A 27734-nucleotide genomic window follows, 5' to 3' on the forward strand; every position below is an offset into this window, starting at 1 on the left:
TATTTGTTTTTTGAGAAGCACCTTGCCAGTGCAAAGGATTGCTGAGGAAGAGGAAGGAGCAGAGCGGAATGACTGGAGCCAGTGAGGTTGCCTGTGAAGACATGAAGGGCTATGTTGAAAGGGGCACCGCTTGCAGAGCCAAGTAGTCGTTACCAAGTGGTTAAGGCGATGGACTAGATATCATTTGGCGTCTCCACGAGTATGTTCAAATCCTGCCGACTACGTCAGATGACATTTTTGGGATTCCTCTTCAGGGCCTCCTGCGTGGGAGAACAAGGGAGCAGCCTCTATGCAAAGCAGTCAGTAAAACAGAATATGAAGCAAAGACCATTAAAGCCACAGAAGAAAGATATGAACCCAGGCCAAATGCATCCTGCTCCCCCTCCCTCACCTGTCAGGCACTAGTCTGCAGAGAAACTGAACACGCCCACTCTCCTCCAAGGAGAATTCAGCTCAGGAAACGCCTAGCCACAGGCCCTAGATTGGACGAGGCACTTCTTTTCATACCTGTAAAGACCAACCCGTCTCTCTGTGGAGTCCATTCATGGCCTCCAAGACAGAAGTTTTGCCATGGTGCCTATCGTGGCTGCCATCTCCCTGACGTTAAAGCTACCACCTCTTCCGGCCTGATTTTTTTCCCCCGTCTCAAAACATGAACATACAAGGAGTGCTAATTTCACATGCATGCCTGCTTTTAGCTTGAGACGCTTTAGAAAGTCTTCTGTGGAATAGGAATGATGTATAGGAGAGCAGGGAAAATGGTCCAGTGAACGGAAAGAAAAAAGACTACGGATGGAGGTAAAGTGCCCTGTTGAGATTCACTTGTGTGGGTAGTTGTGGCCGAGTGGTTAAGGCGATGGACTAGAAATCCATTGGGGTATCCCCGCGCAGGTTCGAATCCTGCCAACTACGCTGTCCCTTTTGTGAACAGTATTTTCCCATAATTCTTTGAAATACCTACTGGCATAAATGCGGGCTCCAAAAGCAGGACTAATAGGGTCAGCGGCCTGGGAGGGCTCAAACTTTTGCCATTGTGGCCTTCCTCTCTAGAAAAGGACTGCTTCTGTCCAGAGGCTAGACCGCCAGCAGAAATAGAAACGAGCTACGTTGAAAATGGACCATAGCTTTAAGCAAGTAGTCGTGGCCGAGTGGTTAAGGCGATGGACTTGAAATCCATTGGGGTCTCCCCGCGTAGGTTCAAATCCTGCCGACTACGTGCTACTTCACCTTTGGTGATATTTTATACTTCATATTAAATGGCATCTGCACAAGCAGGCCGAATATAGCTATCACTCTCAATAGAGCTAAGGAAGGCGAAACACTGGGCAGGGAATGGGATCAAAAGAGTGGCCGGAGAAGGCATGAGACTACCTGTCTGGCACTCCTGCCACTTGTGCACCCCAGCTGTCGAGAAGACACATGTCGAGTAATAGCCAAGGAGATTGGGAAAGAACTTCAGTTATCATCTCGCCAGTAAGTTCCATCTGAGGTATCAGATGCATGAAGGAAGTAGCCTTATTGGGGCGTCTGACAGTGTCATTATTTTCCTAAAGTGTCATAACTGCATTCTTTTACAACCTCCTTTTTGCTTTTCTCTGGCCAGGAACATGAACTTTATAATAGTGCCTTTGAGTCACGTCAGTATGCAGGTATGGACCGAGTGTATTTTTTGCAGTAGAACGGATAGGCAAAGATGGGAAGGCAGTGGAGCAGAGTGAACTGAGGGAAAGAAAAAGACTGCTGTGAGAGTGAGAACCTCAGCTTAAGTGGCAGCCACCCCTCGTGAGTAGTCGTGGCCGAGTGGTTAAGGCGATGGACTCGAAATCCATTGGGGTGTCCCCGCGCAGGTTCAAATCCTGCCGACTACGTCGGTGCTCTTTCACAATGATGTGTTAGGTTTTTCCTTGGATGCCTCCTTTCCCAGGAATAAGCATGTATTATTCAACAACGTTGAGAGCACAGGTAAAACAAAGACAAGAATGTGAAACAATGCACTGTGCAATGCCAGCATGAAAACTCTCAAGGAGTACGCTGCCCAGGCCTACAGCTTCTCAGACACTGTGTCTGTCTATTTTGGGGAGCTGCAGAGAAGCCTTGCCTGTGCTTTTCGAGCCTGCTGTCTGGGGTGAGTGCCTGGATAAATTGTTGTTGGGAAGGACAAGGCAGCTAGCTCCTCTACAGGGGTCAATTTAGGAGGTTGGTGGGAAGCACAGGAAGGGGCAGGAAGGAAGCTCTCTGCTGTTGCTTCTCGGCCTAGGCAGAGCTGCAGGTGTGGTTAAAAAGGATTGGCGTTTGGCCAGGTCCCAGACCACAGTGCAACCTAGGGCAACAAGAGAGGTGAGGCTACTGAGGCCCTTACCCTGAGCCTTCTGACCCCACCGCCCCTTTGGCCCCGATCGGCCACGATCGGCCAAAACCTCTCTATAAGGGCTAAAGGTGATTATTATATATGCCTGAGTAACTTAGGGTCCCTCGCATAAATGGACTCCTGCTGAAGGAGCTCGCCTTTGCTTTGGGACTGGCCCAACACGGCCTTGCTCTCCTCAACAAACCTGCCACCAGCCAGGAGGCTGAATGGCTTGCAGAAGGACACTCCCAGGTATGCCCAAGCACTTCATTTGCATAGAGACTACCCTCTCTTGGGCCCGCCTCCACTCACCTATTAAGTAATGTGGCTAGAATATCAAGACAGAAAGAGGAGCAGGGCCTGACAGCCTTTCAAAGGCTCAACTGAGGTGCTGGGCTGACGGCTGGGATCACCAAAGCCTGGGATGACTCCAATATGGAAGCAGAAGCCTTAGGGCAAACAAAGGTCAGCAGTTGATGTGCTGTAAAGAAGAAGGGCTGCAGAGGGCCTCAGCAAAGCCTTCGGAATACTTGTGGATTGGCAGGAGTGCCTATATTTGTTTTTTGAGAAGCACCTTGCCAGTGCAAAGGATTGCTGAGGAAGAGGAAGGAGCAGAGCGGAATGACTGGAGCCAGTGAGGTTGCCTGTGAAGACATGAAGGGCTATGTTGAAAGGGGCACCGCTTGCAGAGCCAAGTAGTCGTTACCAAGTGGTTAAGGCGATGGACTAGATATCATTTGGCGTCTCCACGAGTATGTTCAAATCCTGCCGACTACGTCAGATGACATTTTTGGGATTCCTCTTCAGGGCCTCCTGCGTGGGAGAACAAGGGAGCAGCCTCTATGCAAAGCAGTCAGTAAAACAGAATATGAAGCAAAGACCATTAAAGCCACAGAAGAAAGATATGAACCCAGGCCAAATGCATCCTGCTCCCCCTCCCTCACCTGTCAGGCACTAGTCTGCAGAGAAACTGAACACGCCCACTCTCCTCCAAGGAGAATTCAGCTCAGGAAACGCCTAGCCACAGGCCCTAGATTGGACGAGGCACTTCTTTTCATACCTGTAAAGACCAACCCGTCTCTCTGTGGAGTCCATTCATGGCCTCCAAGACAGAAGTTTTGCCATGGTGCCTATCGTGGCTGCCATCTCCCTGACGTTAAAGCTACCACCTCTTCCGGCCTGATTTTTTTCCCCCGTCTCAAAACATGAACATACAAGGAGTGCTAATTTCACATGCATGCCTGCTTTTAGCTTGAGACGCTTTAGAAAGTCTTCTGTGGAATAGGAATGATGTATAGGAGAGCAGGGAAAATGGTCCAGTGAAGGGAAAGAAAAAAGACTACGGATGGAGGTAACGTGCCCTGTTGTGATTCACTTGTGTGGGTAGTTGTGGCCGAGTGGTTAAGGCGATGGACTAGAAATCCATTGGGGTATCCCCGCGCAGGTTCGAATCCTGCCAACTACGCTGTCCCTTTTGTGAACAGTATTTTCCCATAATTCTTTGAAATACCTTCTGGCATAAATGCGGGCTCCAAAAGCAGGACTAATAGGGTCAGCGGCCTGGGAGGGCTCAAACTTTTGCCATTGTGGCCTTCCTCTCTAGAAAAGGACTGCTTCTGTCCAGAGGCTAGACCGCCAGCAGAAATAGAAACGAGCTACGTTGAAAATGGACCATAGCTTTAAGCAAGTAGTCGTGGCCGAGTGGTTAAGGCGATGGACTTGAAATCCATTGGGGTCTCCCCGCGTAGGTTCAAATCCTGCCGACTACGTGCTACTTCACCTTTGGTGATATTTTATACTTCATATTAAATGGCATCTGCACAAGCAGGCCGAATATAGCTATCACTCTCAATAGAGCTAAGGAAGGCGAAACACTGGGCAGGGAATGGGATCAAAAGAGTGGCCGGAGAAGGCATGAGACTACCTGTCTGGCACTCCTGCCACTTGTGCACCCCAGCTGTCGAGAAGACACATGTCGAGTAATAGCCAAGGAGATTGGGAAAGAACTTCAGTTATCATCTCGCCAGTAAGTTCCATCTGAGGTATCAGATGCATGAAGGAAGTAGCCTTATTGGGGCGTCTGACAGTGTCATTATTTTCCTAAAGTGTCATAACTGCATTCTTTTACAACCTCCTTTTTGCTTTTCTCTGGCCAGGAACATGAACTTTATAATAGTGCCTTTGAGTCACGTCAGTATGCAGGTATGGACCGAGTGTATTTTTTGCAGTAGAACGGATAGGCAAAGATGGGAAGGCAGTGGAGCAGAGTGAACTGAGGGAAAGAAAAAGACTGCTGTGAGAGTGAGAACCTCAGCTTAAGTGGCAGCCACCCCTCGTGAGTAGTCGTGGCCGAGTGGTTAAGGCGATGGACTTGAAATCCATTGGGGTGTCCCCGCGCAGGTTCAAATCCTGCCGACTACGTCGGTGCTCTTTCACAATGATGTGTTAGGTTTTTCCTTGGATGCCTCCTTTCCCAGGAATAAGCATGTATTATTCAACAACGTTGAGAGCACAGGTAAAACAAAGACAAGAATGTGAAACAATGCACTGTGCAATGCCAGCATGAAAACTCTCAAGGAGTACGCTGCCCAGGCCTACAGCTTCTCAGACACTGTGTCTGTCTATTTTGGGGAGCTGCAGAGAAGCCTTGCCTGTGCTTTTCGAGCCTGCTGTCTGGGGTGAGTGCCTGGATAAATTGTTTTTGGGAAGGACAAGGCATCTAGCTCCTCTACAGGGGTCAATTTAGGAGGTTGGTGGGAAGCACAGGAAGGGGCAGGAAGGAAGCTCTCTGCTGTTGCTTCTCGGCCTAGGCAGAGCTGCAGGTGTGGTTAAAAAGGATTGGCGTTTGGCCAGGTCCCAGACCACAGTGCAACCTAGGGCAACAAGAGAGGTGAGGCTACTGAGGCCCTTACCCTGAGCCTTCTGACCCCACCGCCCCTTTGGCCCCGATCGGCCACGATCGGCCAAAACCTCTCTATAAGGGCTAAAGGTGATTATTATATATGCCTGAGTAACTTAGGGTCCCTCGCATAAATGGACTCCTGCTGAAGGAGCTCGCCTTTGCTTTGGGACTGGCCCAACACGGCCTTGCTCTCCTCAACAAACCTGCCACCAGCCAGGAGGCTGAATGGCTTGCAGAAGGACACTCCCAGGTATGCCCAAGCACTTCATTTGCATAGAGACTACCCTCTCTTGGGCCCGCCTCCACTCACCTATTAAGTAATGTGGCTAGAATATCAAGACAGAAAGAGGAGCAGGGCCTGACAGCCTTTCAAAGGCTCAACTGAGGTGCTGGGCTGACGGCTGGGATCACCAAAGCCTGGGATGACTCCAATATGGAAGCAGAAGCCTTAGGGCAAACAAAGGTCAGCAGTTGATGTGCTGTAAAGAAGAAGGGCTGCAGAGGGCCTCAGCAAAGCCTTCGGAATACTTGTGGATTGGCAGGAGTGCCTATATTTGTTTTTTGAGAAGCACCTTGCCAGTGCAAAGGATTGCTGAGGAAGAGGAAGGAGCAGAGCGGAATGACTGGAGCCAGTGAGGTTGCCTGTGAAGACATGAAGGGCTATGTTGAAAGGGGCACCGCTTGCAGAGCCAAGTAGTCGTTACCAAGTGGTTAAGGCGATGGACTAGATATCATTTGGCGTCTCCACGAGTATGTTCAAATCCTGCCGACTACGTCAGATGACATTTTTGGGATTCCTCTTCAGGGCCTCCTGCGTGGGAGAACAAGGGAGCAGCCTCTATGCAAAGCAGTCAGTAAAACAGAATATGAAGCAAAGACCATTAAAGCCACAGAAGAAAGATATGAACCCAGGCCAAATGCATCCTGCTCCCCCTCCCTCACCTGTCAGGCACTAGTCTGCAGAGAAACTGAACACGCCCACTCTCCTCCAAGGAGAATTCAGCTCAGGAAACGCCTAGCCACAGGCCCTAGATTGGACGAGGCACTTCTTTTCATACCTGTAAAGACCAACCCGTCTCTCTGTGGAGTCCATTCATGGCCTCCAAGACAGAAGTTTTGCCATGGTGCCTATCGTGGCTGCCATCTCCCTGACGTTAAAGCTACCACCTCTTCCGGCCTGATTTTTTTCCCCCGTCTCAAAACATGAACATACAAGGAGTGCTAATTTCACATGCATGCCTGCTTTTAGCTTGAGACGCTTTAGAAAGTCTTCTGTGGAATAGGAATGATGTATAGGAGAGCAGGGAAAATGGTCCAGTGAACGGAAAGAAAAAAGACTACGGATGGAGGTAAAGTGCCCTGTTGAGATTCACTTGTGTGGGTAGTTGTGGCCGAGTGGTTAAGGCGATGGACTAGAAATCCATTGGGGTATCCCCGCGCAGGTTCGAATCCTGCCAACTACGCTGTCCCTTTTGTGAACAGTATTTTCCCATAATTCTTTGAAATACCTACTGGCATAAATGCGGGCTCCAAAAGCAGGACTAATAGGGTCAGCGGCCTGGGAGGGCTCAAACTTTTGCCATTGTGGCCTTCCTCTCTAGAAAAGGACTGCTTCTGTCCAGAGGCTAGACCGCCAGCAGAAATAGAAACGAGCTACGTTGAAAATGGACCATAGCTTTAAGCAAGTAGTCGTGGCCGAGTGGTTAAGGCGATGGACTTGAAATCCATTGGGGTCTCCCCGCGTAGGTTCAAATCCTGCCGACTACGTGCTACTTCACCTTTGGTGATATTTTATACTTCATATTAAATGGCATCTGCACAAGCAGGCCGAATATAGCTATCACTCTCAATAGAGCTAAGGAAGGCGAAACACTGGGCAGGGAATGGGATCAAAAGAGTGGCCGGAGAAGGCATGAGACTACCTGTCTGGCACTCCTGCCACTTGTGCACCCCAGCTGTCGAGAAGACACATGTCGAGTAATAGCCAAGGAGATTGGGAAAGAACTTCAGTTATCATCTCGCCAGTAAGTTCCATCTGAGGTATCAGATGCATGAAGGAAGTAGCCTTATTGGGGCGTCTGACAGTGTCATTATTTTCCTAAAGTGTCATAACTGCATTCTTTTACAACCTCCTTTTTGCTTTTCTCTGGCCAGGAACATGAACTTTATAATAGTGCCTTTGAGTCACGTCAGTATGCAGGTATGGACCGAGTGTATTTTTTGCAGTAGAACGGATAGGCAAAGATGGGAAGGCAGTGGAGCAGAGTGAACTGAGGGAAAGAAAAAGACTGCTGTGAGAGTGAGAACCTCAGCTTAAGTGGCAGCCACCCCTCGTGAGTAGTCGTGGCCGAGTGGTTAAGGCGATGGACTCGAAATCCATTGGGGTGTCCCCGCGCAGGTTCAAATCCTGCCGACTACGTCGGTGCTCTTTCACAATGATGTGTTAGGTTTTTCCTTGGATGCCTCCTTTCCCAGGAATAAGCATGTATTATTCAACAACGTTGAGAGCACAGGTAAAACAAAGACAAGAATGTGAAACAATGCACTGTGCAATGCCAGCATGAAAACTCTCAAGGAGTACGCTGCCCAGGCCTACAGCTTCTCAGACACTGTGTCTGTCTATTTTGGGGAGCTGCAGAGAAGCCTTGCCTGTGCTTTTCGAGCCTGCTGTCTGGGGTGAGTGCCTGGATAAATTGTTGTTGGGAAGGACAAGGCAGCTAGCTCCTCTACAGGGGTCAATTTAGGAGGTTGGTGGGAAGCACAGGAAGGGGCAGGAAGGAAGCTCTCTGCTGTTGCTTCTCGGCCTAGGCAGAGCTGCAGGTGTGGTTAAAAAGGATTGGCGTTTGGCCAGGTCCCAGACCACAGTGCAACCTAGGGCAACAAGAGAGGTGAGGCTACTGAGGCCCTTACCCTGAGCCTTCTGACCCCACCGCCCCTTTGGCCCCGATCGGCCACGATCGGCCAAAACCTCTCTATAAGGGCTAAAGGTGATTATTATATATGCCTGAGTAACTTAGGGTCCCTCGCATAAATGGACTCCTGCTGAAGGAGCTCGCCTTTGCTTTGGGACTGGCCCAACACGGCCTTGCTCTCCTCAACAAACCTGCCACCAGCCAGGAGGCTGAATGGCTTGCAGAAGGACACTCCCAGGTATGCCCAAGCACTTCATTTGCATAGAGACTACCCTCTCTTGGGCCCGCCTCCACTCACCTATTAAGTAATGTGGCTAGAATATCAAGACAGAAAGAGGAGCAGGGCCTGACAGCCTTTCAAAGGCTCAACTGAGGTGCTGGGCTGACGGCTGGGATCACCAAAGCCTGGGATGACTCCAATATGGAAGCAGAAGCCTTAGGGCAAACAAAGGTCAGCAGTTGATGTGCTGTAAAGAAGAAGGGCTGCAGAGGGCCTCAGCAAAGCCTTCGGAATACTTGTGGATTGGCAGGAGTGCCTATATTTGTTTTTTGAGAAGCACCTTGCCAGTGCAAAGGATTGCTGAGGAAGAGGAAGGAGCAGAGCGGAATGACTGGAGCCAGTGAGGTTGCCTGTGAAGACATGAAGGGCTATGTTGAAAGGGGCACCGCTTGCAGAGCCAAGTAGTCGTTACCAAGTGGTTAAGGCGATGGACTAGATATCATTTGGCGTCTCCACGAGTATGTTCAAATCCTGCCGACTACGTCAGATGACATTTTTGGGATTCCTCTTCAGGGCCTCCTGCGTGGGAGAACAAGGGAGCAGCCTCTATGCAAAGCAGTCAGTAAAACAGAATATGAAGCAAAGACCATTAAAGCCACAGAAGAAAGATATGAACCCAGGCCAAATGCATCCTGCTCCCCCTCCCTCACCTGTCAGGCACTAGTCTGCAGAGAAACTGAACACGCCCACTCTCCTCCAAGGAGAATTCAGCTCAGGAAACGCCTAGCCACAGGCCCTAGATTGGACGAGGCACTTCTTTTCATACCTGTAAAGACCAACCCGTCTCTCTGTGGAGTCCATTCATGGCCTCCAAGACAGAAGTTTTGCCATGGTGCCTATCGTGGCTGCCATCTCCCTGACGTTAAAGCTACCACCTCTTCCGGCCTGATTTTTTTCCCCCGTCTCAAAACATGAACATACAAGGAGTGCTAATTTCACATGCATGCCTGCTTTTAGCTTGAGACGCTTTAGAAAGTCTTCTGTGGAATAGGAATGATGTATAGGAGAGCAGGGAAAATGGTCCAGTGAACGGAAAGAAAAAAGACTACGGATGGAGGTAAAGTGCCCTGTTGAGATTCACTTGTGTGGGTAGTTGTGGCCGAGTGGTTAAGGCGATGGACTAGAAATCCATTGGGGTATCCCCGCGCAGGTTCGAATCCTGCCAACTACGCTGTCCCTTTTGTGAACAGTATTTTCCCATAATTCTTTGAAATACCTTCTGGCATAAATGCGGGCTCCAAAAGCAGGACTAATAGGGTCAGCGGCCTGGGAGGGCTCAAACTTTTGCCATTGTGGCCTTCCTCTCTAGAAAAGGACTGCTTCTGTCCAGAGGCTAGACCGCCAGCAGAAATAGAAACGAGCTACGTTGAAAATGGACCATAGCTTTAAGCAAGTAGTCGTGGCCGAGTGGTTAAGGCGATGGACTTGAAATCCATTGGGGTCTCCCCGCGTAGGTTCAAATCCTGCCGACTACGTGCTACTTCACCTTTGGTGATATTTTATACTTCATATTAAATGGCATCTGCACAAGCAGGCCGAATATAGCTATCACTCTCAATAGAGCTAAGGAAGGCGAAACACTGGGCAGGGAATGGGATCAAAAGAGTGGCCGGAGAAGGCATGAGACTACCTGTCTGGCACTCCTGCCACTTGTGCACCCCAGCTGTCGAGAAGACACATGTCGAGTAATAGCCAAGGAGATTGGGAAAGAACTTCAGTTATCATCTCGCCAGTAAGTTCCATCTGAGGTATCAGATGCATGAAGGAAGTAGCCTTATTGGGGCGTCTGACAGTGTCATTATTTTCCTAAAGTGTCATAACTGCATTCTTTTACAACCTCCTTTTTGCTTTTCTCTGGCCAGGAACATGAACTTTATAATAGTGCCTTTGAGTCACGTCAGTATGCAGGTATGGACCGAGTGTATTTTTTGCAGTAGAACGGATAGGCAAAGATGGGAAGGCAGTGGAGCAGAGTGAACTGAGGGAAAGAAAAAGACTGCTGTGAGAGTGAGAACCTCAGCTTAAGTGGCAGCCACCCCTCGTGAGTAGTCGTGGCCGAGTGGTTAAGGCGATGGACTTGAAATCCATTGGGGTGTCCCCGCGCAGGTTCAAATCCTGCCGACTACGTCGGTGCTCTTTCACAATGATGTGTTAGGTTTTTCCTTGGATGCCTCCTTTCCCAGGAATAAGCATGTATTATTCAACAACGTTGAGAGCACAGGTAAAACAAAGACAAGAATGTGAAACAATGCACTGTGCAATGCCAGCATGAAAACTCTCAAGGAGTACGCTGCCCAGGCCTACAGCTTCTCAGACACTGTGTCTGTCTATTTTGGGGAGCTGCAGAGAAGCCTTGCCTGTGCTTTTCGAGCCTGCTGTCTGGGGTGAGTGCCTGGATAAATTGTTTTTGGGAAGGACAAGGCATCTAGCTCCTCTACAGGGGTCAATTTAGGAGGTTGGTGGGAAGCACAGGAAGGGGCAGGAAGGAAGCTCTCTGCTGTTGCTTCTCGGCCTAGGCAGAGCTGCAGGTGTGGTTAAAAAGGATTGGCGTTTGGCCAGGTCCCAGACCACAGTGCAACCTAGGGCAACAAGAGAGGTGAGGCTACTGAGGCCCTTACCCTGAGCCTTCTGACCCCACCGCCCCTTTGGCCCCGATCGGCCACGATCGGCCAAAACCTCTCTATAAGGGCTAAAGGTGATTATTATATATGCCTGAGTAACTTAGGGTCCCTCGCATAAATGGACTCCTGCTGAAGGAGCTCGCCTTTGCTTTGGGACTGGCCCAACACGGCCTTGCTCTCCTCAACAAACCTGCCACCAGCCAGGAGGCTGAATGGCTTGCAGAAGGACACTCCCAGGTATGCCCAAGCACTTCATTTGCATAGAGACTACCCTCTCTTGGGCCCGCCTCCACTCACCTATTAAGTAATGTGGCTAGAATATCAAGACAGAAAGAGGAGCAGGGCCTGACAGCCTTTCAAAGGCTCAACTGAGGTGCTGGGCTGACGGCTGGGATCACCAAAGCCTGGGATGACTCCAATATGGAAGCAGAAGCCTTAGGGCAAACAAAGGTCAGCAGTTGATGTGCTGTAAAGAAGAAGGGCTGCAGAGGGCCTCAGCAAAGCCTTCGGAATACTTGTGGATTGGCAGGAGTGCCTATATTTGTTTTTTGAGAAGCACCTTGCCAGTGCAAAGGATTGCTGAGGAAGAGGAAGGAGCAGAGCGGAATGACTGGAGCCAGTGAGGTTGCCTGTGAAGACATGAAGGGCTATGTTGAAAGGGGCACCGCTTGCAGAGCCAAGTAGTCGTTACCAAGTGGTTAAGGCGATGGACTAGATATCATTTGGCGTCTCCACGAGTATGTTCAAATCCTGCCGACTACGTCAGATGACATTTTTGGGATTCCTCTTCAGGGCCTCCTGCGTGGGAGAACAAGGGAGCAGCCTCTATGCAAAGCAGTCAGTAAAACAGAATATGAAGCAAAGACCATTAAAGCCACAGAAGAAAGATATGAACCCAGGCCAAATGCATCCTGCTCCCCCTCCCTCACCTGTCAGGCACTAGTCTGCAGAGAAACTGAACACGCCCACTCTCCTCCAAGGAGAATTCAGCTCAGGAAACGCCTAGCCACAGGCCCTAGATTGGACGAGGCACTTCTTTTCATACCTGTAAAGACCAACCCGTCTCTCTGTGGAGTCCATTCATGGCCTCCAAGACAGAAGTTTTGCCATGGTGCCTATCGTGGCTGCCATCTCCCTGACGTTAAAGCTACCACCTCTTCCGGCCTGATTTTTTTCCCCCGTCTCAAAACATGAACATACAAGGAGTGCTAATTTCACATGCATGCCTGCTTTTAGCTTGAGACGCTTTAGAAAGTCTTCTGTGGAATAGGAATGATGTATAGGAGAGCAGGGAAAATGGTCCAGTGAACGGAAAGAAAAAAGACTACGGATGGAGGTAAAGTGCCCTGTTGAGATTCACTTGTGTGGGTAGTTGTGGCCGAGTGGTTAAGGCGATGGACTAGAAATCCATTGGGGTATCCCCGCGCAGGTTCGAATCCTGCCAACTACGCTGTTCCTTTTGTGAACAGTATTTTCCCATAATTCTTTGAAATACCTACTGGCATAAATGCGGGCTCCAAAAGCAGGACTAATAGGGTCAGCGGCCTGGGAGGGCTCAAACTTTTGCCATTGTGGCCTTCCTCTCTAGAAAAGGACTGCTTCTGTCCAGAGGCTAGACCGCCAGCAGAAATAGAAACGAGCTACGTTGAAAATGGACCATAGCTTTAAGCAAGTAGTCGTGGCCGAGTGGTTAAGGCGATGGACTTGAAATCCATTGGGGTCTCCCCGCGTAGGTTCAAATCCTGCCGACTACGTGCTACTTCACCTTTGGTGATATTTTATACTTCATATTAAATGGCATCTGCACAAGCAGGCCGAATATAGCTATCACTCTCAATAGAGCTAAGGAAGGCGAAACACTGGGCAGGGAATGGGATCAAAAGAGTGGCCGGAGAAGGCATGAGACTACCTGTCTGGCACTCCTGCCACTTGTGCACCCCAGCTGTCGAGAAGACACATGTCGAGTAATAGCCAAGGAGATTGGGAAAGAACTTCAGTTATCATCTCGCCAGTAAGTTCCATCTGAGGTATCAGATGCATGAAGGAAGTAGCCTTATTGGGGCGTCTGACAGTGTCATTATTTTCCTAAAGTGTCATAACTGCATTCTTTTACAACCTCCTTTTTGCTTTTCTCTGGCCAGGAACATGAACTTTATAATAGTGCCTTTGAGTCACGTCAGTATGCAGGTATGGACCGAGTGTATTTTTTGCAGTAGAACGGATAGGCAAAGATGGGAAGGCAGTGGAGCAGAGTGAACTGAGGGAAAGAAAAAGACTGCTGTGAGAGTGAGAACCTCAGCTTAAGTGGCAGCCACCCCTCGTGAGTAGTCGTGGCCGAGTGGTTAAGGCGATGGACTCGAAATCCATTGGGGTGTCCCCGCGCAGGTTCAAATCCTGCCGACTACGTCGGTGCTCTTTCACAATGATGTGTTAGGTTTTTCCTTGGATGCCTCCTTTCCCAGGAATAAGCATGTATTATTCAACAACGTTGAGAGCACAGGTAAAACAAAGACAAGAATGTGAAACAATGCACTGTGCAATGCCAGCATGAAAACTCTCAAGGAGTACGCTGCCCAGGCCTACAGCTTCTCAGACACTGTGTCTGTCTATTTTGGGGAGCTGCAGAGAAGCCTTGCCTGTGCTTTTCGAGCCTGCTGTCTGGGGTGAGTGCCTGGATAAATTGTTTTTGGGAAGGACAAGGCATCTAGCTCCTCTACAGGGGTCAATTTAGGAGGTTGGTGGGAAGCACAGGAAGGGGCAGGAAGGAAGCTCTCTGCTGTTGCTTCTCGGCCTAGGCAGAGCTGCAGGTGTGGTTAAAAAGGATTGGCGTTTGGCCAGGTCCCAGACCACAGTGCAACCTAGGGCAACAAGAGAGGTGAGGCTACTGAGGCCCTTACCCTGAGCCTTCTGACCCCACCGCCCCTTTGGCCCCGATCGGCCACGATCGGCCAAAACCTCTCTATAAGGGCTAAAGGTGATTATTATATATGCCTGAGTAACTTAGGGTCCCTCGCATAAATGGACTCCTGCTGAAGGAGCTCGCCTTTGCTTTGGGACTGGCCCAACACGGCCTTGCTCTCCTCAACAAACCTGCCACCAGCCAGGAGGCTGAATGGCTTGCAGAAGGACACTCCCAGGTATGCCCAAGCACTTCATTTGCATAGAGACTACCCTCTCTTGGGCCCGCCTCCACTCACCTATTAAGTAATGTGGCTAGAATATCAAGACAGAAAGAGGAGCAGGGCCTGACAGCCTTTCAAAGGCTCAACTGAGGTGCTGGGCTGACGGCTGGGATCACCAAAGCCTGGGATGACTCCAATATGGAAGCAGAAGCCTTAGGGCAAACAAAGGTCAGCAGTTGATGTGCTGTAAAGAAGAAGGGCTGCAGAGGGCCTCAGCAAAGCCTTCGGAATACTTGTGGATTGGCAGGAGTGCCTATATTTGTTTTTTGAGAAGCACCTTGCCAGTGCAAAGGATTGCTGAGGAAGAGGAAGGAGCAGAGCGGAATGACTGGAGCCAGTGAGGTTGCCTGTGAAGACATGAAGGGCTATGTTGAAAGGGGCACCGCTTGCAGAGCCAAGTAGTCGTTACCAAGTGGTTAAGGCGATGGACTAGATATCATTTGGCGTCTCCACGAGTATGTTCAAATCCTGCCGACTACGTCAGATGACATTTTTGGGATTCCTCTTCAGGGCCTCCTGCGTGGGAGAACAAGGGAGCAGCCTCTATGCAAAGCAGTCAGTAAAACAGAATATGAAGCAAAGACCATTAAAGCCACAGAAGAAAGATATGAACCCAGGCCAAATGCATCCTGCTCCCCCTCCCTCACCTGTCAGGCACTAGTCTGCAGAGAAACTGAACACGCCCACTCTCCTCCAAGGAGAATTCAGCTCAGGAAACGCCTAGCCACAGGCCCTAGATTGGACGAGGCACTTCTTTTCATACCTGTAAAGACCAACCCGTCTCTCTGTGGAGTCCATTCATGGCCTCCAAGACAGAAGTTTTGCCATGGTGCCTATCGTGGCTGCCATCTCCCTGACGTTAAAGCTACCACCTCTTCCGGCCTGATTTTTTTCCCCCGTCTCAAAACATGAACATACAAGGAGTGCTAATTTCACATGCATGCCTGCTTTTAGCTTGAGACGCTTTAGAAAGTCTTCTGTGGAATAGGAATGATGTATAGGAGAGCAGGGAAAATGGTCCAGTGAACGGAAAGAAAAAAGACTACGGATGGAGGTAAAGTGCCCTGTTGAGATTCACTTGTGTGGGTAGTTGTGGCCGAGTGGTTAAGGCGATGGACTAGAAATCCATTGGGGTATCCCCGCGCAGGTTCGAATCCTGCCAACTACGCTGTTCCTTTTGTGAACAGTATTTTCCCATAATTCTTTGAAATACCTACTGGCATAAATGCGGGCTCCAAAAGCAGGACTAATAGGGTCAGCGGCCTGGGAGGGCTCAAACTTTTGCCATTGTGGCCTTCCTCTCTAGAAAAGGACTGCTTCTGTCCAGAGGCTAGACCGCCAGCAGAAATAGAAACGAGCTACGTTGAAAATGGACCATAGCTTTAAGCAAGTAGTCGTGGCCGAGTGGTTAAGGCGATGGACTTGAAATCCATTGGGGTCTCCCCGCGTAGGTTCAAATCCTGCCGACTACGTGCTACTTCACCTTTGGTGATATTTTATACTTCATATTAAATGGCATCTGCACAAGCAGGCCGAATATAGCTATCACTCTCAATAGAGCTAAGGAAGGCGAAACACTGGGCAGGGAATGGGATCAAAAGAGTGGCCGGAGAAGGCATGAGACTACCTGTCTGGCACTCCTGCCACTTGTGCACCCCAGCTGTCGAGAAGACACATGTCGAGTAATAGCCAAGGAGATTGGGAAAGAACTTCAGTTATCATCTCGCCAGTAAGTTCCATCTGAGGTATCAGATGCATGAAGGAAGTAGCCTTATTGGGGCGTCTGACAGTGTCATTATTTTCCTAAAGTGTCATAACTGCATTCTTTTACAACCTCCTTTTTGCTTTTCTCTGGCCAGGAACATGAACTTTATAATAGTGCCTTTGAGTCACGTCAGTATGCAGGTATGGACCGAGTGTATTTTTTGCAGTAGAACGGATAGGCAAAGATGGGAAGGCAGTGGAGCAGAGTGAACTGAGGGAAAGAAAAAGACTGCTGTGAGAGTGAGAACCTCAGCTTAAGTGGCAGCCACCCCTCGTGAGTAGTCGTGGCCGAGTGGTTAAGGCGATGGACTCGAAATCCATTGGGGTGTCCCCGCGCAGGTTCAAATCCTGCCGACTACGTCGGTGCTCTTTCACAATGATGTGTTAGGTTTTTCCTTGGATGCCTCCTTTCCCAGGAATAAGCATGTATTATTCAACAACGTTGAGAGCACAGGTAAAACAAAGACAAGAATGTGAAACAATGCACTGTGCAATGCCAGCATGAAAACTCTCAAGGAGTACGCTGCCCAGGCCTACAGCTTCTCAGACACTGTGTCTGTCTATTTTGGGGAGCTGCAGAGAAGCCTTGCCTGTGCTTTTCGAGCCTGCTGTCTGGGGTGAGTGCCTGGATAAATTGTTGTTGGGAAGGACAAGGCAGCTAGCTCCTCTACAGGGGTCAATTTAGGAGGTTGGTGGGAAGCACAGGAAGGGGCAGGAAGGAAGCTCTCTGCTGTTGCTTCTCGGCCTAGGCAGAGCTGCAGGTGTGGTTAAAAAGGATTGGCGTTTGGCCAGGTCCCAGACCACAGTGCAACCTAGGGCAACAAGAGAGGTGAGGCTACTGAGGCCCTTACCCTGAGCCTTCTGACCCCACCGCCCCTTTGGCCCCGATCGGCCACGATCGGCCAAAACCTCTCTATAAGGGCTAAAGGTGATTATTATATATGCCTGAGTAACTTAGGGTCCCTCGCATAAATGGACTCCTGCTGAAGGAGCTCGCCTTTGCTTTGGGACTGGCCCAACACGGCCTTGCTCTCCTCAACAAACCTGCCACCAGCCAGGAGGCTGAATGGCTTGCAGAAGGACACTCCCAGGTATGCCCAAGCACTTCATTTGCATAGAGACTACCCTCTCTTGGGCCCGCCTCCACTCACCTATTAAGTAATGTGGCTAGAATATCAAGACAGAAAGAGGAGCAGGGCCTGACAGCCTTTCAAAGGCTCAACTGAGGTGCTGGGCTGACGGCTGGGATCACCAAAGCCTGGGATGACTCCAATATGGAAGCAGAAGCCTTAGGGCAAACAAAGGTCAGCAGTTGATGTGCTGTAAAGAAGAAGGGCTGCAGAGGGCCTCAGCAAAGCCTTCGGAATACTTGTGGATTGGCAGGAGTGCCTATATTTGTTTTTTGAGAAGCACCTTGCCAGTGCAAAGGATTGCTGAGGAAGAGGAAGGAGCAGAGCGGAATGACTGGAGCCAGTGAGGTTGCCTGTGAAGACATGAAGGGCTATGTTGAAAGGGGCACCGCTTGCAGAGCCAAGTAGTCGTTACCAAGTGGTTAAGGCGATGGACTAGATATCATTTGGCGTCTCCACGAGTATGTTCAAATCCTGCCGACTACGTCAGATGACATTTTTGGGATTCCTCTTCAGGGCCTCCTGCGTGGGAGAACAAGGGAGCAGCCTCTATGCAAAGCAGTCAGTAAAACAGAATATGAAGCAAAGACCATTAAAGCCACAGAAGAAAGATATGAACCCAGGCCAAATGCATCCTGCTCCCCCTCCCTCACCTGTCAGGCACTAGTCTGCAGAGAAACTGAACACGCCCACTCTCCTCCAAGGAGAATTCAGCTCAGGAAACGCCTAGCCACAGGCCCTAGATTGGACGAGGCACTTCTTTTCATACCTGTAAAGACCAACCCGTCTCTCTGTGGAGTCCATTCATGGCCTCCAAGACAGAAGTTTTGCCATGGTGCCTATCGTGGCTGCCATCTCCCTGACGTTAAAGCTACCACCTCTTCCGGCCTGATTTTTTTCCCCCGTCTCAAAACATGAACATACAAGGAGTGCTAATTTCACATGCATGCCTGCTTTTAGCTTGAGACGCTTTAGAAAGTCTTCTGTGGAATAGGAATGATGTATAGGAGAGCAGGGAAAATGGTCCAGTGAACGGAAAGAAAAAAGACTACGGATGGAGGTAAAGTGCCCTGTTGAGATTCACTTGTGTGGGTAGTTGTGGCCGAGTGGTTAAGGCGATGGACTAGAAATCCATTGGGGTATCCCCGCGCAGGTTCGAATCCTGCCAACTACGCTGTCCCTTTTGTGAACAGTATTTTCCCATAATTCTTTGAAATACCTTCTGGCATAAATGCGGGCTCCAAAAGCAGGACTAATAGGGTCAGCGGCCTGGGAGGGCTCAAACTTTTGCCATTGTGGCCTTCCTCTCTAGAAAAGGACTGCTTCTGTCCAGAGGCTAGACCGCCAGCAGAAATAGAAACGAGCTACGTTGAAAATGGACCATAGCTTTAAGCAAGTAGTCGTGGCCGAGTGGTTAAGGCGATGGACTTGAAATCCATTGGGGTCTCCCCGCGTAGGTTCAAATCCTGCCGACTACGTGCTACTTCACCTTTGGTGATATTTTATACTTCATATTAAATGGCATCTGCACAAGCAGGCCGAATATAGCTATCACTCTCAATAGAGCTAAGGAAGGCGAAACACTGGGCAGGGAATGGGATCAAAAGAGTGGCCGGAGAAGGCATGAGACTACCTGTCTGGCACTCCTGCCACTTGTGCACCCCAGCTGTCGAGAAGACACATGTCGAGTAATAGCCAAGGAGATTGGGAAAGAACTTCAGTTATCATCTCGCCAGTAAGTTCCATCTGAGGTATCAGATGCATGAAGGAAGTAGCCTTATTGGGGCGTCTGACAGTGTCATTATTTTCCTAAAGTGTCATAACTGCATTCTTTTACAACCTCCTTTTTGCTTTTCTCTGGCCAGGAACATGAACTTTATAATAGTGCCTTTGAGTCACGTCAGTATGCAGGTATGGACCGAGTGTATTTTTTGCAGTAGAACGGATAGGCAAAGATGGGAAGGCAGTGGAGCAGAGTGAACTGAGGGAAAGAAAAAGACTGCTGTGAGAGTGAGAACCTCAGCTTAAGTGGCAGCCACCCCTCGTGAGTAGTCGTGGCCGAGTGGTTAAGGCGATGGACTCGAAATCCATTGGGGTGTCCCCGCGCAGGTTCAAATCCTGCCGACTACGTCGGTGCTCTTTCACAATGATGTGTTAGGTTTTTCCTTGGATGCCTCCTTTCCCAGGAATAAGCATGTATTATTCAACAACGTTGAGAGCACAGGTAAAACAAAGACAAGAATGTGAAACAATGCACTGTGCAATGCCAGCATGAAAACTCTCAAGGAGTACGCTGCCCAGGCCTACAGCTTCTCAGACACTGTGTCTGTCTATTTTGGGGAGCTGCAGAGAAGCCTTGCCTGTGCTTTTCGAGCCTGCTGTCTGGGGTGAGTGCCTGGATAAATTGTTTTTGGGAAGGACAAGGCATCTAGCTCCTCTACAGGGGTCAATTTAGGAGGTTGGTGGGAAGCACAGGAAGGGGCAGGAAGGAAGCTCTCTGCTGTTGCTTCTCGGCCTAGGCAGAGCTGCAGGTGTGGTTAAAAAGGATTGGCGTTTGGCCAGGTCCCAGACCACAGTGCAACCTAGGGCAACAAGAGAGGTGAGGCTACTGAGGCCCTTACCCTGAGCCTTCTGACCCCACCGCCCCTTTGGCCCCGATCGGCCACGATCGGCCAAAACCTCTCTATAAGGGCTAAAGGTGATTATTATATATGCCTGAGTAACTTAGGGTCCCTCGCATAAATGGACTCCTGCTGAAGGAGCTCGCCTTTGCTTTGGGACTGGCCCAACACGGCCTTGCTCTCCTCAACAAACCTGCCACCAGCCAGGAGGCTGAATGGCTTGCAGAAGGACACTCCCAGGTATGCCCAAGCACTTCATTTGCATAGAGACTACCCTCTCTTGGGCCCGCCTCCACTCACCTATTAAGTAATGTGGCTAGAATATCAAGACAGAAAGAGGAGCAGGGCCTGACAGCCTTTCAAAGGCTCAACTGAGGTGCTGGGCTGACGGCTGGGATCACCAAAGCCTGGGATGACTCCAATATGGAAGCAGAAGCCTTAGGGCAAACAAAGGTCAGCAGTTGATGTGCTGTAAAGAAGAAGGGCTGCAGAGGGCCTCAGCAAAGCCTTCGGAATACTTGTGGATTGGCAGGAGTGCCTATATTTGTTTTTTGAGAAGCACCTTGCCAGTGCAAAGGATTGCTGAGGAAGAGGAAGGAGCAGAGCGGAATGACTGGAGCCAGTGAGGTTGCCTGTGAAGACAGGAAGGGCTATGTTGAAAGGGGCACCGCTTGCAGAGCCAAGTAGTCGTTACCAAGTGGTTAAGGCGATGGACTAGATATCATTTGGCGTCTCCACGAGTATGTTCAAATCCTGCCGACTACGTCAGATGACATTTTTGGGATTCCTCTTCAGGGCCTCCTGCGTGGGAGAACAAGGGAGCAGCCTCTATGCAAAGCAGTCAGTAAAACAGAATATGAAGCAAAGACCATTAAAGCCACAGAAGAAAGATATGAACCCAGGCCAAATGCATCCTGCTCCCCCTCCCTCACCTGTCAGGCACTAGTCTGCAGAGAAACTGAACACGCCCACTCTCCTCCAAGGAGAATTCAGCTCAGGAAACGCCTAGCCACAGGCCCTAGATTGGACGAGGCACTTCTTTTCATACCTGTAAAGACCAACCCGTCTCTCTGTGGAGTCCATTCATGGCCTCCAAGACAGAAGTTTTGCCATGGTGCCTATCGTGGCTGCCATCTCCCTGACGTTAAAGCTACCACCTCTTCCGGCCTGATTTTTTTCCCCCGTCTCAAAACATGAACATACAAGGAGTGCTAATTTCACATGCATGCCTGCTTTTAGCTTGAGACGCTTTAGAAAGTCTTCTGTGGAATAGGAATGATGTATAGGAGAGCAGGGAAAATGGTCCAGTGAACGGAAAGAAAAAAGACTACGGATGGAGGTAAAGTGCCCTGTTGAGATTCACTTGTGTGGGTAGTTGTGGCCGAGTGGTTAAGGCGATGGACTAGAAATCCATTGGGGTATCCCCGCGCAGGTTCGAATCCTGCCAACTACGCTGTCCCTTTTGTGAACAGTATTTTCCCATAATTCTTTGAAATACCTTCTGGCATAAATGCGGGCTCCAAAAGCAGGACTAATAGGGTCAGCGGCCTGGGAGGGCTCAAACTTTTGCCATTGTGGCCTTCCTCTCTAGAAAAGGACTGCTTCTGTCCAGAGGCTAGACCGCCAGCAGAAATAGAAACGAGCTACGTTGAAAATGGACCATAGCTTTAAGCAAGTAGTCGTGGCCGAGTGGTTAAGGCGATGGACTTGAAATCCATTGGGGTCTCCCCGCGTAGGTTCAAATCCTGCCGACTACGTGCTACTTCACCTTTGGTGATATTTTATACTTCATATTAAATGGCATCTGCACAAGCAGGCCGAATATAGCTATCACTCTCAATAGAGCTAAGGAAGGCGAAACACTGGGCAGGGAATGGGATCAAAAGAGTGGCCGGAGAAGGCATGAGACTACCTGTCTGGCACTCCTGCCACTTGTGCACCCCAGCTGTCGAGAAGACACATGTCGAGTAATAGCCAAGGAGATTGGGAAAGAACTTCAGTTATCATCTCGCCAGTAAGTTCCATCTGAGGTATCAGATGCATGAAGGAAGTAGCCTTATTGGGGCGTCTGACAGTGTCATTATTTTCCTAAAGTGTCATAACTGCATTCTTTTACAACCTCCTTTTTGCTTTTCTCTGGCCAGGAACATGAACTTTATAATAGTGCCTTTGAGTCACGTCAGTATGCAGGTATGGACCGAGTGTATTTTTTGCAGTAGAACGGATAGGCAAAGATGGGAAGGCAGTGGAGCAGAGTGAACTGAGGGAAAGAAAAAGACTGCTGTGAGAGTGAGAACCTCAGCTTAAGTGGCAGCCACCCCTCGTGAGTAGTCGTGGCCGAGTGGTTAAGGCGATGGACTTGAAATCCATTGGGGTGTCCCCGCGCAGGTTCAAATCCTGCCGACTACGTCGGTGCTCTTTCACAATGATGTGTTAGGTTTTTCCTTGGATGCCTCCTTTCCCAGGAATAAGCATGTATTATTCAACAACGTTGAGAGCACAGGTAAAACAAAGACAAGAATGTGAAACAATGCACTGTGCAATGCCAGCATGAAAACTCTCAAGGAGTACGCTGCCCAGGCCTACAGCTTCTCAGACACTGTGTCTGTCTATTTTGGGGAGCTGCAGAGAAGCCTTGCCTGTGCTTTTCGAGCCTGCTGTCTGGGGTGAGTGCCTGGATAAATTGTTTTTGGGAAGGACAAGGCATCTAGCTCCTCTACAGGGGTCAATTTAGGAGGTTGGTGGGAAGCACAGGAAGGGGCAGGAAGGAAGCTCTCTGCTGTTGCTTCTCGGCCTAGGCAGAGCTGCAGGTGTGGTTAAAAAGGATTGGCGTTTGGCCAGGTCCCAGACCACAGTGCAACCTAGGGCAACAAGAGAGGTGAGGCTACTGAGGCCCTTACCCTGAGCCTTCTGACCCCACCGCCCCTTTGGCCCCGATCGGCCACGATCGGCCAAAACCTCTCTATAAGGGCTAAAGGTGATTATTATATATGCCTGAGTAACTTAGGGTCCCTCGCATAAATGGACTCCTGCTGAAGGAGCTCGCCTTTGCTTTGGGACTGGCCCAACACGGCCTTGCTCTCCTCAACAAACCTGCCACCAGCCAGGAGGCTGAATGGCTTGCAGAAGGACACTCCCAGGTATGCCCAAGCACTTCATTTGCATAGAGACTACCCTCTCTTGGGCCCGCCTCCACTCACCTATTAAGTAATGTGGCTAGAATATCAAGACAGAAAGAGGAGCAGGGCCTGACAGCCTTTCAAAGGCTCAACTGAGGTGCTGGGCTGACGGCTGGGATCACCAAAGCCTGGGATGACTCCAATATGGAAGCAGAAGCCTTAGGGCAAACAAAGGTCAGCAGTTGATGTGCTGTAAAGAAGAAGGGCTGCAGAGGGCCTCAGCAAAGCCTTCGGAATACTTGTGGATTGGCAGGAGTGCCTATATTTGTTTTTTGAGAAGCACCTTGCCAGTGCAAAGGATTGCTGAGGAAGAGGAAGGAGCAGAGCGGAATGACTGGAGCCAGTGAGGTTGCCTGTGAAGACATGAAGGGCTATGTTGAAAGGGGCACCGCTTGCAGAGCCAAGTAGTCGTTACCAAGTGGTTAAGGCGATGGACTAGATATCATTTGGCGTCTCCACGAGTATGTTCAAATCCTGCCGACTACGTCAGATGACATTTTTGGGATTCCTCTTCAGGGCCTCCTGCGTGGGAGAACAAGGGAGCAGCCTCTATGCAAAGCAGTCAGTAAAACAGAATATGAAGCAAAGACCATTAAAGCCACAGAAGAAAGATATGAACCCAGGCCAAATGCATCCTGCTCCCCCTCCCTCACCTGTCAGGCACTAGTCTGCAGAGAAACTGAACACGCCCACTCTCCTCCAAGGAGAATTCAGCTCAGGAAACGCCTAGCCACAGGCCCTAGATTGGACGAGGCACTTCTTTTCATACCTGTAAAGACCAACCCGTCTCTCTGTGGAGTCCATTCATGGCCTCCAAGACAGAAGTTTTGCCATGGTGCCTATCGTGGCTGCCATCTCCCTGACGTTAAAGCTACCACCTCTTCCGGCCTGATTTTTTTCCCCCGTCTCAAAACATGAACATACAAGGAGTGCTAATTTCACATGCATGCCTGCTTTTAGCTTGAGACGCTTTAGAAAGTCTTCTGTGGAATAGGAATGATGTATAGGAGAGCAGGGAAAATGGTCCAGTGAACGGAAAGAAAAAAGACTACGGATGGAGGTAAAGTGCCCTGTTGAGATTCACTTGTGTGGGTAGTTGTGGCCGAGTGGTTAAGGCGATGGACTAGAAATCCATTGGGGTATCCCCGCGCAGGTTCGAATCCTGCCAACTACGCTGTCCCTTTTGTGAACAGTATTTTCCCATAATTCTTTGAAATACCTACTGGCATAAATGCGGGCTCCAAAAGCAGGACTAATAGGGTCAGCGGCCTGGGAGGGCTCAAACTTTTGCCATTGTGGCCTTCCTCTCTAGAAAAGGACTGCTTCTGTCCAGAGGCTAGACCGCCAGCAGAAATAGAAACGAGCTACGTTGAAAATGGACCATAGCTTTAAGCAAGTAGTCGTGGCCGAGTGGTTAAGGCGATGGACTTGAAATCCATTGGGGTCTCCCCGCGTAGGTTCAAATCCTGCCGACTACGTGCTACTTCACCTTTGGTGATATTTTATACTTCATATTAAATGGCATCTGCACAAGCAGGCCGAATATAGCTATCACTCTCAATAGAGCTAAGGAAGGCGAAACACTGGGCAGGGAATGGGATCAAAAGAGTGGCCGGAGAAGGCATGAGACTACCTGTCTGGCACTCCTGCCACTTGTGCACCCCAGCTGTCGAGAAGACACATGTCGAGTAATAGCCAAGGAGATTGGGAAAGAACTTCAGTTATCATCTCGCCAGTAAGTTCCATCTGAGGTATCAGATGCATGAAGGAAGTAGCCTTATTGGGGCGTCTGACAGTGTCATTATTTTCCTAAAGTGTCATAACTGCATTCTTTTACAACCTCCTTTTTGCTTTTCTCTGGCCAGGAACATGAACTTTATAATAGTGCCTTTGAGTCACGTCAGTATGCAGGTATGGACCGAGTGTATTTTTTGCAGTAGAACGGATAGGCAAAGATGGGAAGGCAGTGGAGCAGAGTGAACTGAGGGAAAGAAAAAGACTGCTGTGAGAGTGAGAACCTCAGCTTAAGTGGCAGCCACCCCTCGTGAGTAGTCGTGGCCGAGTGGTTAAGGCGATGGACTCGAAATCCATTGGGGTGTCCCCGCGCAGGTTCAAATCCTGCCGACTACGTCGGTGCTCTTTCACAATGATGTGTTAGGTTTTTCCTTGGATGCCTCCTTTCCCAGGAATAAGCATGTATTATTCAACAACGTTGAGAGCACAGGTAAAACAAAGACAAGAATGTGAAACAATGCACTGTGCAATGCCAGCATGAAAACTCTCAAGGAGTACGCTGCCCAGGCCTACAGCTTCTCAGACACTGTGTCTGTCTATTTTGGGGAGCTGCAGAGAAGCCTTGCCTGTGCTTTTCGAGCCTGCTGTCTGGGGTGAGTGCCTGGATAAATTGTTTTTGGGAAGGACAAGGCATCTAGCTCCTCTACAGGGGTCAATTTAGGAGGTTGGTGGGAAGCACAGGAAGGGGCAGGAAGGAAGCTCTCTGCTGTTGCTTCTCGGCCTAGGCAGAGCTGCAGGTGTGGTTAAAAAGGATTGGCGTTTGGCCAGGTCCCAGACCACAGTGCAACCTAGGGCAACAAGAGAGGTGAGGCTACTGAGGCCCTTACCCTGAGCCTTCTGACCCCACCGCCCCTTTGGCCCCGATCGGCCACGATCGGCCAAAACCTCTCTATAAGGGCTAAAGGTGATTATTATATATGCCTGAGTAACTTAGGGTCCCTCGCATAAATGGACTCCTGCTGAAGGAGCTCGCCTTTGCTTTGGGACTGGCCCAACACGGCCTTGCTCTCCTCAACAAACCTGCCACCAGCCAGGAGGCTGAATGGCTTGCAGAAGGACACTCCCAGGTATGCCCAAGCACTTCATTTGCATAGAGACTACCCTCTCTTGGGCCCGCCTCCACTCACCTATTAAGTAATGTGGCTAGAATATCAAGACAGAAAGAGGAGCAGGGCCTGACAGCCTTTCAAAGGCTCAACTGAGGTGCTGGGCTGACGGCTGGGATCACCAAAGCCTGGGATGACTCCAATATGGAAGCAGAAGCCTTAGGGCAAACAAAGGTCAGCAGTTGATGTGCTGTAAAGAAGAAGGGCTGCAGAGGGCCTCAGCAAAGCCTTCGGAATACTTGTGGATTGGCAGGAGTGCCTATATTTGTTTTTTGAGAAGCACCTTGCCAGTGCAAAGGATTGCTGAGGAAGAGGAAGGAGCAGAGCGGAATGACTGGAGCCAGTGAGGTTGCCTGTGAAGACAGGAAGGGCTATGTTGAAAGGGGCACCGCTTGCAGAGCCAAGTAGTCGTTACCAAGTGGTTAAGGCGATGGACTAGATATCATTTGGCGTCTCCACGAGTATGTTCAAATCCTGCCGACTACGTCAGATGACATTTTTGGGATTCCTCTTCAGGGCCTCCTGCGTGGGAGAACAAGGGAGCAGCCTCTATGCAAAGCAGTCAGTAAAACAGAATATGAAGCAAAGACCATTAAAGCCACAGAAGAAAGATATGAACCCAGGCCAAATGCATCCTGCTCCCCCTCCCTCACCTGTCAGGCACTAGTCTGCAGAGAAACTGAACACGCCCACTCTCCTCCAAGGAGAATTCAGCTCAGGAAACGCCTAGCCACAGGCCCTAGATTGGACGAGGCACTTCTTTTCATACCTGTAAAGACCAACCCGTCTCTCTGTGGAGTCCATTCATGGCCTCCAAGACAGAAGTTTTGCCATGGTGCCTATCGTGGCTGCCATCTCCCTGACGTTAAAGCTACCACCTCTTCCGGCCTGATTTTTTTCCCCCGTCTCAAAACATGAACATACAAGGAGTGCTAATTTCACATGCATGCCTGCTTTTAGCTTGAGACGCTTTAGAAAGTCTTCTGTGGAATAGGAATGATGTATAGGAGAGCAGGGAAAATGGTCCAGTGAACGGAAAGAAAAAAGACTACGGATGGAGGTAAAGTGCCCTGTTGAGATTCACTTGTGTGGGTAGTTGTGGCCGAGTGGTTAAGGCGATGGACTAGAAATCCATTGGGGTATCCCCGCGCAGGTTCGAATCCTGCCAACTACGCTGTCCCTTTTGTGAACAGTATTTTCCCATAATTCTTTGAAATACCTTCTGGCATAAATGCGGGCTCCAAAAGCAGGACTAATAGGGTCAGCGGCCTGGGAGGGCTCAAACTTTTGCCATTGTGGCCTTCCTCTCTAGAAAAGGACTGCTTCTGTCCAGAGGCTAGACCGCCAGCAGAAATAGAAACGAGCTACGTTGAAAATGGACCATAGCTTTAAGCAAGTAGTCGTGGCCGAGTGGTTAAGGCGATGGACTTGAAATCCATTGGGGTCTCCCCGCGTAGGTTCAAATCCTGCCGACTACGTGCTACTTCACCTTTGGTGATATTTTATACTTCATATTAAATGGCATCTGCACAAGCAGGCCGAATATAGCTATCACTCTCAATAGAGCTAAGGAAGGCGAAACACTGGGCAGGGAATGGGATCAAAAGAGTGGCCGGAGAAGGCATGAGACTACCTGTCTGGCACTCCTGCCACTTGTGCACCCCAGCTGTCGAGAAGACACATGTCGAGTAATAGCCAAGGAGATTGGGAAAGAACTTCAGTTATCATCTCGCCAGTAAGTTCCATCTGAGGTATCAGATGCATGAAGGAAGTAGCCTTATTGGGGCGTCTGACAGTGTCATTATTTTCCTAAAGTGTCATAACTGCATTCTTTTACAACCTCCTTTTTGCTTTTCTCTGGCCAGGAACATGAACTTTATAATAGTGCCTTTGAGT

General features: G+C 49.7%; 29 non-coding genes across 29 annotated transcripts; all 29 read left to right on the forward strand.

The window, feature by feature from the left end:
* Window positions 1-830: 830 nt before the first annotated feature.
* TRNAS-AGA (transfer RNA serine (anticodon AGA)) lies at window positions 831-912 on the forward strand. The gene has a single exon. It is a non-coding gene; the product is annotated as a tRNA-Ser (tRNA).
* A 222-nt stretch (window positions 913-1134) lies between these two features.
* TRNAS-UGA (transfer RNA serine (anticodon UGA)) lies at window positions 1135-1216 on the forward strand. Its single transcript has one exon. It is a non-coding gene; the product is annotated as a tRNA-Ser (tRNA).
* Window positions 1217-1786: 570 nt separating this feature from the next.
* On the forward strand, window positions 1787-1868 carry TRNAS-CGA (transfer RNA serine (anticodon CGA)). The gene has a single exon. It is a non-coding gene; the product is annotated as a tRNA-Ser (tRNA).
* A 1862-nt stretch (window positions 1869-3730) lies between these two features.
* Window positions 3731-3812, forward strand: TRNAS-AGA (transfer RNA serine (anticodon AGA)). Its single transcript has one exon. It is a non-coding gene; the product is annotated as a tRNA-Ser (tRNA).
* A 222-nt stretch (window positions 3813-4034) lies between these two features.
* Window positions 4035-4116, forward strand: TRNAS-UGA (transfer RNA serine (anticodon UGA)). Its single transcript has one exon. It is a non-coding gene; the product is annotated as a tRNA-Ser (tRNA).
* A 570-nt stretch (window positions 4117-4686) lies between these two features.
* Window positions 4687-4768, forward strand: TRNAS-UGA (transfer RNA serine (anticodon UGA)). Its single transcript has one exon. It is a non-coding gene; the product is annotated as a tRNA-Ser (tRNA).
* Window positions 4769-6630: 1862 nt separating this feature from the next.
* TRNAS-AGA (transfer RNA serine (anticodon AGA)) lies at window positions 6631-6712 on the forward strand. Its single transcript has one exon. It is a non-coding gene; the product is annotated as a tRNA-Ser (tRNA).
* Window positions 6713-6934: 222 nt separating this feature from the next.
* Window positions 6935-7016, forward strand: TRNAS-UGA (transfer RNA serine (anticodon UGA)). Its single transcript has one exon. It is a non-coding gene; the product is annotated as a tRNA-Ser (tRNA).
* Window positions 7017-7586: 570 nt separating this feature from the next.
* Window positions 7587-7668, forward strand: TRNAS-CGA (transfer RNA serine (anticodon CGA)). The gene has a single exon. It is a non-coding gene; the product is annotated as a tRNA-Ser (tRNA).
* Window positions 7669-9530: 1862 nt separating this feature from the next.
* Window positions 9531-9612, forward strand: TRNAS-AGA (transfer RNA serine (anticodon AGA)). The gene has a single exon. It is a non-coding gene; the product is annotated as a tRNA-Ser (tRNA).
* Window positions 9613-9834: 222 nt separating this feature from the next.
* On the forward strand, window positions 9835-9916 carry TRNAS-UGA (transfer RNA serine (anticodon UGA)). Its single transcript has one exon. It is a non-coding gene; the product is annotated as a tRNA-Ser (tRNA).
* Window positions 9917-10486: 570 nt separating this feature from the next.
* On the forward strand, window positions 10487-10568 carry TRNAS-UGA (transfer RNA serine (anticodon UGA)). The gene has a single exon. It is a non-coding gene; the product is annotated as a tRNA-Ser (tRNA).
* A 1862-nt stretch (window positions 10569-12430) lies between these two features.
* On the forward strand, window positions 12431-12512 carry TRNAS-AGA (transfer RNA serine (anticodon AGA)). The gene has a single exon. It is a non-coding gene; the product is annotated as a tRNA-Ser (tRNA).
* A 222-nt stretch (window positions 12513-12734) lies between these two features.
* Window positions 12735-12816, forward strand: TRNAS-UGA (transfer RNA serine (anticodon UGA)). The gene has a single exon. It is a non-coding gene; the product is annotated as a tRNA-Ser (tRNA).
* Window positions 12817-13386: 570 nt separating this feature from the next.
* Window positions 13387-13468, forward strand: TRNAS-CGA (transfer RNA serine (anticodon CGA)). Its single transcript has one exon. It is a non-coding gene; the product is annotated as a tRNA-Ser (tRNA).
* Window positions 13469-15330: 1862 nt separating this feature from the next.
* TRNAS-AGA (transfer RNA serine (anticodon AGA)) lies at window positions 15331-15412 on the forward strand. Its single transcript has one exon. It is a non-coding gene; the product is annotated as a tRNA-Ser (tRNA).
* Window positions 15413-15634: 222 nt separating this feature from the next.
* Window positions 15635-15716, forward strand: TRNAS-UGA (transfer RNA serine (anticodon UGA)). The gene has a single exon. It is a non-coding gene; the product is annotated as a tRNA-Ser (tRNA).
* A 570-nt stretch (window positions 15717-16286) lies between these two features.
* On the forward strand, window positions 16287-16368 carry TRNAS-CGA (transfer RNA serine (anticodon CGA)). Its single transcript has one exon. It is a non-coding gene; the product is annotated as a tRNA-Ser (tRNA).
* A 1862-nt stretch (window positions 16369-18230) lies between these two features.
* On the forward strand, window positions 18231-18312 carry TRNAS-AGA (transfer RNA serine (anticodon AGA)). Its single transcript has one exon. It is a non-coding gene; the product is annotated as a tRNA-Ser (tRNA).
* A 222-nt stretch (window positions 18313-18534) lies between these two features.
* Window positions 18535-18616, forward strand: TRNAS-UGA (transfer RNA serine (anticodon UGA)). The gene has a single exon. It is a non-coding gene; the product is annotated as a tRNA-Ser (tRNA).
* A 570-nt stretch (window positions 18617-19186) lies between these two features.
* Window positions 19187-19268, forward strand: TRNAS-CGA (transfer RNA serine (anticodon CGA)). The gene has a single exon. It is a non-coding gene; the product is annotated as a tRNA-Ser (tRNA).
* A 1862-nt stretch (window positions 19269-21130) lies between these two features.
* TRNAS-AGA (transfer RNA serine (anticodon AGA)) lies at window positions 21131-21212 on the forward strand. Its single transcript has one exon. It is a non-coding gene; the product is annotated as a tRNA-Ser (tRNA).
* Window positions 21213-21434: 222 nt separating this feature from the next.
* Window positions 21435-21516, forward strand: TRNAS-UGA (transfer RNA serine (anticodon UGA)). The gene has a single exon. It is a non-coding gene; the product is annotated as a tRNA-Ser (tRNA).
* A 570-nt stretch (window positions 21517-22086) lies between these two features.
* Window positions 22087-22168, forward strand: TRNAS-UGA (transfer RNA serine (anticodon UGA)). Its single transcript has one exon. It is a non-coding gene; the product is annotated as a tRNA-Ser (tRNA).
* A 1862-nt stretch (window positions 22169-24030) lies between these two features.
* TRNAS-AGA (transfer RNA serine (anticodon AGA)) lies at window positions 24031-24112 on the forward strand. The gene has a single exon. It is a non-coding gene; the product is annotated as a tRNA-Ser (tRNA).
* A 222-nt stretch (window positions 24113-24334) lies between these two features.
* TRNAS-UGA (transfer RNA serine (anticodon UGA)) lies at window positions 24335-24416 on the forward strand. Its single transcript has one exon. It is a non-coding gene; the product is annotated as a tRNA-Ser (tRNA).
* Window positions 24417-24986: 570 nt separating this feature from the next.
* TRNAS-CGA (transfer RNA serine (anticodon CGA)) lies at window positions 24987-25068 on the forward strand. Its single transcript has one exon. It is a non-coding gene; the product is annotated as a tRNA-Ser (tRNA).
* Window positions 25069-26930: 1862 nt separating this feature from the next.
* Window positions 26931-27012, forward strand: TRNAS-AGA (transfer RNA serine (anticodon AGA)). Its single transcript has one exon. It is a non-coding gene; the product is annotated as a tRNA-Ser (tRNA).
* A 222-nt stretch (window positions 27013-27234) lies between these two features.
* Window positions 27235-27316, forward strand: TRNAS-UGA (transfer RNA serine (anticodon UGA)). Its single transcript has one exon. It is a non-coding gene; the product is annotated as a tRNA-Ser (tRNA).
* Window positions 27317-27734: the final 418 nt, after the last annotated feature.

The sequence above is a fragment of the Pleurodeles waltl genome, unplaced genomic scaffold, assembly GCF_031143425.1.
Source record: "Pleurodeles waltl isolate 20211129_DDA unplaced genomic scaffold, aPleWal1.hap1.20221129 scaffold_380, whole genome shotgun sequence".
Lineage (NCBI taxonomy): Eukaryota > Metazoa > Chordata > Amphibia > Caudata > Salamandridae > Pleurodeles > Pleurodeles waltl.